Here is an 11,619-nt window from a genome sequence, read left to right on the forward strand (position 1 = left end):
GGCCTCGCTGGCCGCTTACAGCTGAGCCTCGGCAGGGGAAGAGGCGGTGGCGCCGCGGCGAGCGAAGGCGAGGGGCGCGCAGGGAGCTGCCGGAAAGGAGGCTGGTGAAGGAGGGCGCAGCTCCGGCCGCTCGCCTCGGAGCCGATCGGCCTCGCTGGCCGCTTCCCCTGCCGAGGCTCAGCTGCAAGCGGCCAGCGAGGCCGAGCGGCTCCGAGGCGAGCGGCCGGAGCTGCGCCCTCCTTCACCAGCCTCCTTTCCGGCAGCTCCCTGCGCGCCCCTCGCCTTCGCTCGCCGCGGCGCCACCGCCTCTTCCCCTGCCGAGGCTCAGCTGCAAGCGGCCAGCGAGGCAGATCGGCTCCGAGGCGAGCGGCCGGAGCTGCGCCCTCCTTCGCCCGCCTCCTTTCCGCTCGCCTCGGAGCCGAGCGGCCTCGCTGGCCGCTTACAGCTGAGCCTCGGCAGGGGAAGAGGCGGTGGCGCCGCGGCGAGCGAAGGCGAGGGGCACGCAGGGAGCTGCCGGAAAGGAGGCTGGTGAAGGAGGGCGCAGCTCCGGCCGCTCGCCTCGGAGCCGATTGGCCTCGCTGGCCGCTTCCCCTGCCGAGGCTCAGCTGCAAGCGGCCAGCGAGGCCGAGCGGCTCCGAGGCGAGCGGCCGGAGCTGCGCCCTCCTTCACCAGCCTCCTTTCCGGCAGCTCCCTGCGCGCCCCTCGCCTTCGCTCGCCGCGGCGCCATTGCCTCTTCCCCTGCCGAGGCTCAGCTGCAAGCGGCCAGCGAGGCTGCTCGGCTCCGAGGCGAGCGGCCGGAGCTGCGCCCTCCTTCGCCCGCCTCCTTTCCGCTCGCCTCGGAGCCGCTCGGCCTCGCTGGCCGCTTGCAGCTGAGCCTCGGCAGGGGAAGAGGCAGTGGCGCCGTGGCGAGCGAAGGCGAGGGGCGCGCAGGGAGCTGCCGGAAAGGAGGCGGGCGAAGGAGGGCACAGCGGCGGCCGCTCACCCTTTTTGACTGCCCATCCACCCCTTGACCTGCCTTTAGCCAGCCAGCCGAGCGTCCGTGTCGCCGCGGAGTTGGCCTCCCCTGCCGAGAAACATTGCCGGGAGCGGCGAGGGGATGCTCCCCGCAACCCGCCGAATGTCGAGGTCGGCGCCCGCCTCCTTTCCGGCAGCTCCCCGCGCCCGAAGACGAGCCGACCCCGGTGCCCAGGACAATGTAAGACATACCCCCAAAGTAAGACACAGTGGGGCTTTTGGGGGTAAAAAGATAGTAAGACACTGCCTTACTATCAGGGAAACACGGTAGTAGGTTATGGTCTACTTTATCAAATGCCTTACTGAAGTCCAAGTAAATTATATCAACAACATTCCTCTGGTCAACTAATTCTGTCATTTTGTCAAACAATACAATAAGATTTGTCTGACATGATCTGCTTTTGAGAAACCCATGTTGGCTTTTGGTTATTTGTTGTTTGTAGCCGGGGGTGGCGCAGCAGGTAGAGTGCTGTACTGCAGGCCACTGAAGCTGACTGTAGATCTGTAGGTCAGCGGTTCAAATCTCACCACCAGCTCAAGGTTGACTCAGCCTTCCATCCTTCCGAGGTGGGTAAAATGAGGACCTGGATTGTGGGGGCAATATGCTGGCTCTGTTAAAAAGTGCTATTGCTAACATGTTGTAAGCTGCCCTGAGTCTAAGGAGAAGGGCGGCATAAAAATTGAATAAATAAATAAATACATTTGTATGCTTCTATGTGTTTATTGATTCGTAGCTTGATTAACTTTTCCAGAATCTTCCCTGGTATTGAGGCTGATAGGTCTGTAGTTCACCAGATCTGGGTTTTTTCCCCCTTTTTTGAGGATGGGAATTACATCAGTTCTTTTCTAGTCCTCTGGCAGTTCCACCGGTGCTCCAAGATCTTTTGAAAGATATAGTTCAGTGGTTCTGAGATCTCATCTGCCAGCTCCTTCAGAACCTTGGGGTGTAATCCATCTGGTCCTGCTGATTTGAACTCGTCTAGGATAGACAGGTATTCCTTTAGCATTTTCTTCCCTATTGTAATTTGTGTTCCTAATCTGGTTTTTGTGGTGCTGCTTTTGATAGGTTGGATTGTTTTTCCCTTTGTGTAAAGACAGAGGCAAAAAACAAGTTAAGTATCTCTGCTTTCTCCCTGCTGCTTGTTACCTTCTTTCCACTTTAAGAACATAAGAACATAAGAAGAGCCATGCTGAATCAGGCCAAAGCCCATCGAATCCATCATTCTGTGTCACACAGTGGCCCACCAATTGTCCATGAAAAGAGAAGGCAAAACCTTCCCTTTCCCTTGACCCCCTACAAATGGTACTCAAGGGAATCCTGCCTGCCTCAACTAACATAGAGGCGGCACATGAACATCTGTTTCAATAACCACCGATACACTTGGCATCCATGAATCTGTCTAATCCTGCCTTGAAGCTGTTCTGTCGGGCTCTCTGGTAGACTCCTCCCAAAAATTCACAGGTACAAATTTCAGACACACACGTTTGAAAATTCAAAACAATGTTCTTTATAAGGAAAATTCACTTAACCTAAGCCCTCTTTTGGTATAGCAAAGAGCACTCGTCTCCAAACATACTGGTAATTTGTACAAGTCCCTTATCAGTTCTGTGATACTTAGCTTGCAGCTGTGAGGCAATTCACAGTCCTTCTTCTTTCACAAAGTGAAACACACTTTGCTCTGGTTTAGTTTCAAAGCGGGGAAAAATCAGCACACAAAAGGTCAAAGTCAGTAAAGCAGTCACGAAACACAACAATCAGATAATCCTCCACAATGGCCAAACCCACAGGCTGCTATTTATAGCAGCCTCACTAATTACCACAGCCCCACCCAACCACAGGTGGCCTCATTTTCTTTGATAATAATCTCTCAGTTGTTGTTGCCTATGCATCGCTTTCCGCATGTGTGGCTGTATCATTAACTCTTGTTCTGAATCCAAGGAGGAGCTAGATAATTGACCTCCTTCTGAGCTGTCTGCCACACTCTCCTCCTCCCTGTCACTCATGTCTTCTTGGTCAGAGGAGCATTCATCAGCATATTCCACCAGGGGCAAAACAGGCCTGCAGCATGTGGATGTCTCCCCCACATCCACAGTCCTTGGGGCAGGAGCTGGGCCAGAGCTAACCACAACAGAAGCTATCAAAGCTGATAGCTGTCACGACCTCTTCTGGAAGTGAATTCCATAAACCAGCGACCCTCTGGGTGAAGAAATATTTCCCTTTATTTGTCCTCACTTTCTTATCTATGAGCTTTAGGGAATGCCCCCCATCCTAGTATTGTGTGATAGAGAAAAGAAATGTTCTCTATCCACCTTTTCTATTCCTTGCATGATTTTATACACTTCGATCAAGTCACCCCTTGAATGCCGTCTTTCAAGGCTGAAGAGACCAAGGCGTTGCAACCTGGTTTCATAACCAAGGACTATGGCTCAGCAACTACAGCCAGCCAATCACACAACTCAAAATCAGACCAGGACTCGGAAAGGTATTTAAAGGTCAGTGGTTCCCCCCAGACAAACACAATCCGAAGCACACAAGATATCTCCTCGAATGGGGATGAAATGTTTGCAACCTAAATAACCAAGTCAGCAAGGCAGGTACGAAACACAACGATCAGATAATCCTCCACAATGGCCAAACCCACAGGCTGCTATTTATAGCATCCTCACTAATTACCACAGCCCCACCCAACCACAGGTGGCCTCATTTTCTTTGATAATAATCTCTCAGTTGTTGTTGCCTATGCATCGCTCTCCGCATGCGTGGCTGTATCATTAACTCTTGTTCCGAATCCAAGGAGGAGCTAGATAATTGATCTCCTTCTGAGCAGTCTGCCACACTCTCCTCCTCCCTGTCACTCACTTATTTATTTATTTATTATTTATTTATTATTTAGATTTGTATGCCGCCCCTCTCCGCAGACTCAGGGCGGCTCACAACAAGTGAAAAAACAATCTACAACAAATCTAAATTACTGTTTAAAAATATTTAAAAGACCCCATATTCTAAACACACATACATACAAACATACCATTCATAAATTGTATCTGCTCGGGGGAGATGTTTCAGTTCCCCCATGCCTGATGACAGAGGTGGGTCTTAAGGAGTTTACGAAAGGCAAGGAGAGTAGGGGCAGTTCTAATCTCCGGGGGGAGTTGATTCCAGAGGGCCGGCGCCGCCACAGAGAAGGCTCTTCCCCTGGGGCCCGCCAACCGACATTGTTTAGTTGACGGGACCCGGAGAAGGCCCACTCTGTGGGACCTAATCGGTCGCCGGGATTCGTGCGGCAGCAGGCGGTCTCGGAGATATTCTGGTCCAGTGCCATGAAGGGCTTTAAAGGTCATAACCAACACTTTGAATTGTGACCGGAAGTTGATCGGCAACCAATGCAGACTGTGGAGTGTTGGTGAAACATGGGCATACCTAGGTAAGCCCATGACTGCTCTCGCAGCTGCATTCTGCACGATCTGAAGTTTCCGAACACTTTTCAAAGGTAGCCCCATGTAGAGAGCATTACAGTAGTCGAACCTCGAGGTGATGAGGGCATGAGTGACTGTGAGTAATGAGTCCCGGTCCAGATAGGGCCGCAACTGGTGCACCAGGCGAACCTGGGCAAACGCCCCCCCCCCTCGCCACAGCTGAAAGATGGTTCTCTAATGTGAGCTGTGGATCGAGGAGGACGCCCAAGTTGCGGACCCTCGCCGAGGGGGTCAATAATTCCCCCCCCCAGGGTAATGGAAGGACCCTGTCTTCTTGGTCAGAGGAGCCTTCATTAGCAGATTCCAACCGGGAGCAAAACAGGCCTGCAGCATGTGGATGTCTCCCCCACATCCACAGTTCTTGGGGCAGGAGCTGGGCCAGAGCTAACCACAACATGTTATTATGTTATCACAATTGACATTTTGGTACAGTGTCTGCCTCCCCTGTGGACCCTCACATGCAGGAGTGACTGCCAGGGAAGGATGTCGACTAAACAATGTCATCTGGCGGGACCCAGGGGAAGAGCCATCTCTGTGGCGGCTCCGACCCTCTGGAACCAGCTCCCCCCTGAGATTAGGATTGCCCCCACCCTCCTTGCCTTTCGCAAACTCCTTAAAACCCACCTCTGCCGTCAGGCATGGGAGAACTGAAACATGCCCATGTTGTTCTGGTGTTTGATTGATTGTGTGCTTGTTTTTATATATTCTGGGGTTGTTTTTTATGTTTTTTTTTAGCCTAAAATTGTAATTGGATTGGTGGGTATTGGATTTGTTATTATGTATTGTTTTTACCATTGTTGTGAGACGCCCCAAGTCTGCGGAGAGGGGCGGCATATAAATCCAATAAATCTAATCTAAATCTAATGTTAGATTTAATGTTGCAGCCACCCTCTGCCTTTTTTGACCCCATTTCCGTACCCCAGAGCCTTTTTCCTTCAATAAGCTGCCCCTGGAGTTAGAAAAAAGACTTTCCCACAGTTTAGTTTTTATTCTTTTCCTACGTATTTTAATATATTTACTGCTGCCTTTATTTTTAATGTTTTATTGCTTTCCTGGGGACGTTCCCTTATGAAGGGAGAGGAAAAGCCATCGTAAATATTCTAATCAGAAATAAACCTGACAGAAATTCAACTCCTTTTTTTTAGCTGCCAATTCTCTTCCTTACCAACTCCGGAAGTCACTTTCCTTAAAGCTAACGGAAGCCAATGTTTCATAAAGAAGCCAATGCAGGCAGAATGGGATGGAAGGAAACTTCAGATCGTGCAGAATGCAGCTGCGAGAGCAATCATGGGCTTTCCCAAATATGCCCAAGTTACACCAACACTCCGCAGTCTGCATTGGTTGCCGATCAGTTTCCGGTCACAATTCAAAGTGTTGGTTATGACCTATAAATCCCTTCATGGCACCGGACCAGATTACCTCAGGGACCGCCTTCTGCTGCACGAATCCCAGCGACCAGTAAGGTCCCACAGAGTTGGCCTTCTCCGGGTCCCGTCAACTAAACAATGTCGCTTGGTGGGACACAGGGGAAGAGACTTCTCTGTGGCGGCCCCGGCCCTCTGGAACCAACTCCCCCCAGAGATTAGAATTGCCCCCACCCTCCTTGCCTTTAATAAGCTGCTTAAAACCCACCTCTGCCACCAGGCATGGGGGAATTGAGATAAGCTTTCCCCCTAGGCCTTTACAATTTTATGCATGGTATGTCTGTACGTATGTTTGGTTTTATAATAAGGGTTTTTAACTGTTTTAGTATTGGATTATTATTATATGATGTTTTATTGCTGTTGTTAGCTGCCCCGAGTCTGCAGAGAGGGGCGGCATACAAATCCAATGAATGAATGAATGAATGAATGAATGAATGAAGGAAGGAAGGAAGGAAGGAAGGAAGGAAGGAAGGAAGGAAGGAAGGAAGGCAAGATAATTGGGCCTGAAGGAGAGATCCTCTAAAAACCAGCATTGCCTCAACCCTGGCAATTTTAAGATAGGTAGACTTCATTTCCCAGGATTCCCCAGTGAGCACATGCGAAATTAGTCTGTAATTCCTATTTTGCTTATCTTAGTGGAACATAACCAGTAATGGGCAGCCATATTTTTTACTGCCACACTGTGGGTGTAGCTTATTTTGTGGGTGTGGCTTAATGGCCATGTGACTGGATAGGAGTGGCTTGCCAGCCATGGGACCAGATGGGAGTGGCTTGAACGATTATCATCGTTCAAGTGCCTGCTGCCCACCCCTGAACAAAGCTGTCTGGCCAAAATAAAAGCCACACACACACTCCGAGGATCATATATAAAAGCACATTGCTATTAAAACATCCAGGTAAACAAGAGTTAATGGTTTCGACTCAGAATTAGTCCATTCTGGCAGTGTTCCCAGCTTAATTGTCTCTGAGATAAGAACAGGTCCCAAGCGGTGTGAGTGACCTTTGTCCACCTCAGGTCATGCCTGATTCTGAGGACGATGAACCAGGCCCCTCGGGGTACCCAGGGCCAGTGGGCTGCCAGAGGAAGCTGAAGGCGAGAGTCAGGCAGACAATGACCAGGGAGGGCCAGAGGGGGCTGATGTGACAATGGGAGATTGGTGTCTGTCAGACAGTGGGGAAGACATATTAGTGGAAAATACGTGTATTAACCCACGCTATAGAAAAATGGCTAGAAGGCAAGAGGAGATCCAGAGTAAAAGGTATTAATTCAACAGACTCAAACTCAACCCAGATAAGACGGAGCGGCTGTGGGTTTTGCCTCCCAAGGGCAATTCCATCTGTCCTTCCATTATCCTGGGGGGGAAGTATTGACCCCTATAATAACTGAGGCCTTTTACCAGAACATGTGAGTTTAATCAGAACGTGCCAACCGGGCAGGTACAGGCTTAAGAAGCAAACAAGAGTACACAGACTTATATACAGGACGCCTTCTGAGGCAACTACCAATCACATACAGAGGAAACTTCCCGCTTAACAAGTAACTGGGCTTACGCGCCCAATCAGCACCCTGGAGAGGGATACGCGAGCCCGACTCTGACAGCCGGCTGTTGCTGAGCAGACACAGCACTCCTGCCCCTTCGGCTGACACAGACATAATCTTTTAAATACACCGGTCTGCGACAGATTCTCTCGGAGCGCCGGGGCTCTGTGGAGTGTTCTGAACCCTCGATCTCGGCCGGATGGATCGGATTGGGAGCCTGGCCCACCTCCTCTTCCCTGCTATACGTCGAGGAAGGATTTCCTGAAGTTCCTGCTGCCGTGGGCGGTTCCTGAAAACACTCCCCCTGGAACTCATTGGCTTCCCGATCTCCATGCCGATCCTCCCTATTAAGTCTTATCTGATCCAGGTGTCTTTTCCAAATTCGCCCGTCCCTTAGCTCTACCTCGAACGAACGAGGCCCCAGTTCCCTGCATACTGTACCTTTCTCCCAATTCTTTTGGCCCGAATAGGCACGGGCAAATACCGCGTCTCCTACAGACACCTCACGTCTGGCAGCTTCTGGCCATTGTACTGTTCCCGCATACCCTGGGTGCAACCTGTCAAGTATAATCCGCAATTTGCGACCCATTAAAAGCTCCGCTGGCGTCTTTCCCGTGGTTACACATGGGGTGGTATGTTGGGCCATGAGCACATCAGCCAATCTAGCCTTCCAAGAGTTCTGGGGCAACCTTTTGAGGGACTCTTTAATTGACCTAACTGCCCGTTCCGCCTGGCCATTACTGGCCGGATGCCAAGGCGAGGTTAAGGCATGTCTAATGCCAGCAGTAGCCAAAAAGGATTCAAATAGGACTGATGTGAACTGCGGGCCGTTATCCGAGACTAGCAGGTCCGGGAATCCATGTGTGGCAAATAGGGTCATCAAGGATTCTATGATGGCCTGTGACTGAGTGGACTGCAACTGGGCCACCTCTACCCACTTGGAGTATGCATCCACGGTGATTAAAAATGTTTGCCCCATGAAGGGACCGGCCAAATCTATGTGCAAGCGTGTCCAGGGGCTAGCTGGTGGTTCCCATGTTAAAGGTTCAGCCCGTGGGGGTAAAGACCTGCTCTCCTGGCAAACAGCACAGTTAGCCACGCACTGCTCTACTTCCTTATCTAATGCTGGCCACCACACGTAATCCCTGGCCAGACCCTTCATTCTAACTATTCCAGGGTGCCCCTTGTGCAGCAGGGACAACACCTGGTTCCTCAGCTTGCCTGGTATAACCACTCTGCCACCCCTTAAAAGAACTCCTCTCTCTACTGAGAACTCCGTGCGACAGCGGAAAAAACGGAATGAACTGGTCAACTGGGGTAGAGAGTGGCCACCCCCTCAAAACCCATTGCCTTACCTGGGCCAGAATGCGGTCTTTTCCTGTCTCTCTAGATACCTCGGGGCAGCCAATACTAATGGCCCGTCTGTCAAAGCAAAAACGGAGCTGGCAGGTGCAGGGTCTGTTAATTCCTCATGTACTGGGCACCTGCTGAGTGCGTCGGCATGTGCGATGTGACGACCCGGTTTGTATGTTAACGTGTAGGTATAATTGGCCAAAAAGACAATCCAGCGTGTCATACGCGGAGACAAGACAGCTGGGCTCTGGCGGTTACCTGAGAGTAACCCTAGCAAGGGCTGGTGGTCCGTTACTAACTCGAACCTTCTGCCGTACAAATACTCGTGGAAACGGCGAACTCCCGCCACTAGGGCCAATGCCTCCTTATCTATTTGGCAATAGTTTCGTTCTGCGGTGGCCAAAGTCCGAGAAAAAAACGCCAAAGGGGCTTCCGAGCCATTTGGCAATCTGTGGCTGAGGACTGCCCCCACTCCGTACCTGGAAGCGTCACAGGTGAGAACTAATGGCAGACTAGGGGAATACTGAGCCAGGACACTGTTTGAGGTGAGTATTCCCTTGACCCCTCTGAAAGAAGCTTCCTCCCGCTCCCCCCAGTGCCAAGCAGACCGCTTGTCCAGAAGCCTATGCAACGGCTCTGCCACCGAAGCCTTGTGCGGGATAAACACCGCATAAAAGTTCAAGAGACCAAGGAAAGCCTGCGGCTCCTCCTTCGACTGGGGTCTGGGGGCGTCCCAAATGGCCCTAGTCTTTTCAGGGGTGGGATGGATCCCCTTTTCATCCACCCTGAATCCCAGGAAATCAACCTCTGGAACCCCAAAGACACACTTTTTTGATTTGAGCTTCAGTCCCGCTTCTTGGAATTTAAGCAATACCTTCTTAACCCTGCGAAGAAGTTCGTCCTCGGAACTCCCCGAGACCAGGACATCGTCAAAGTAGGGCACCGTGCCTTCCAGCCCATACAGCAACCGCTCCATCAATCCCTGAAACATACCCGGTGCAATAGAGACCCCAAATTGTAGCCTGTGGCACCTGAACACCCCTCTATGTGTTATTATCGCCTGGGCTTCTGCAGTCAAGGGGTCTACGGGGAGCTGCTGGTAAGCCTGGGATAAATCGAGCTTGGCAAAGATCTTACCATTACCCAGAGTGTGAAGTAACTGCTGCACCACTGGGAGCGGGTATGAGTGGTGAGCCAGGGCCTTATTAACAGTGCATTTATAATCCCCGCACAATCTCAATCCCCCATCCCCTTTGAAAGCGATGACCAGTGGGGTCTCCCAGACAGCCTGGTCAACTGGCTCTAACACCCCTTGTGCAATCAGACGGTCCAATTCGGCATCAACTTTTGGCCTGAGGGGAATGGGCACCCTGCGGGGCTTCAGCCTCACTGCTGGTACTTTGGGATCAAGGCTAAAAGTAATTGGGGTTCCCGTGTAGCAACCCAGCTTGTCATCGAAGACGGAGGGGAATTCCTTAGTAAGCCCTTGAAATACTGATTCCCCTCTCACAGCGTTCACCCCCGCAACAGAAAAGCCCAAAGACTTAAACCAGTCTAAACCCAGGAGGCTGGAGAATGGCCCGTCCACCACCATCAGAGGCAACCTGCCCATGAACGATTTGAATATGACAGGGAATCTGCCTTCCCCCAACACCGGAATGGGCGCCCCTTGGTAGTCCCGTAAAGTCACAGTACATGGCTGCAACCGATTCTTGCTCAATCCGGGCATGCATTTTTTTATGGTGGCCCAGGAAACCAATGAATGCGCGGAGCCCGTGTCCACTTGCATGGAGCAATTCACGCCTCCCAAGCGAACTGTCACGGAGATCTTGTCAGAAGAAACTGAGGTTTTCCTCACAAACGTAGAAGCTGGGCGCGGGCAGCTATAGATGGCATTGCAGTCATCCCTCTTAGTGGAAGAAAATCTCCTCTGCCAACGGGGATTGAAGCCTTGGAACTCCCTCTGCTCTCTAGGGGCGGCTGGAGGGGATCTCCGGGAACGGCAGACTCTCGCAATGTGGCCTCTGGCCCCGCAGCGCCGGCAAGCCGCTTCTTTAAACGAGCAATTTGACCTATAATGGTTTCCTCCGCAACCCCTGCATGGGGACAGAGGGGGGCGGGGGCGACTAGCAGGAGGCTCACGACCCCTAGAAGCTCCCAGCCGGCAGACCTCCTCCTCCTCAACTTCGCTGCCACCCTCCTTTTCCGCAGCGGCTTTCGGGTTCTCTGGCACCGCTGGCACTTTGGCCGTTGCGTTCACCGAGCTATCCATGGCTGCCAGAGATAGTGTGGAAAGCTCAAAAGCACGAGCTTCAGCTAACGCTGTCTGAAAAGTCAAATCCCGGGTGGCCAGCAAACGGCGTTTAAGGCGGCCATCCCGGACTCCGAACACTAGCCTGTCCAGCAAGTAATCATTCAAATCCGTAAACTCGCAATATAATGCAGCCCGGCGGAGAGCGGCCACAAACTCATTAATGGATTCACCCTCTGCCTGGTTTCTCTGATAAAAAACGTAGCGCCGGGCACAACGTGACGGGGCTGGGGCATAATGATCTTGGAGAGTTGACAGGAAAGTCTCCCAAGGCACATCGTGGATAGAGACTGGAGCGAATAAAGCTCTGGCTGTCTCGAACATTTCGGGGCCGCAGAAACCGAGAAAATAAGATCTTTTACGGTCCCCAGAAATCTCGGTATACCCATTTGAAATTAGGAAGCAGTCGAAGCGGGCAACGTAGGAATCCCAGGTCTCCCCTTGTGGGTTGAAAGGGGGAAAAGTAAGCTGTACAGACATTGTCACTTACTGCAGACACA

The sequence above is a fragment of the Erythrolamprus reginae genome, chromosome 1 (assembly GCF_031021105.1).
Source record: "Erythrolamprus reginae isolate rEryReg1 chromosome 1, rEryReg1.hap1, whole genome shotgun sequence".
Lineage (NCBI taxonomy): Eukaryota > Metazoa > Chordata > Lepidosauria > Squamata > Dipsadidae > Erythrolamprus > Erythrolamprus reginae.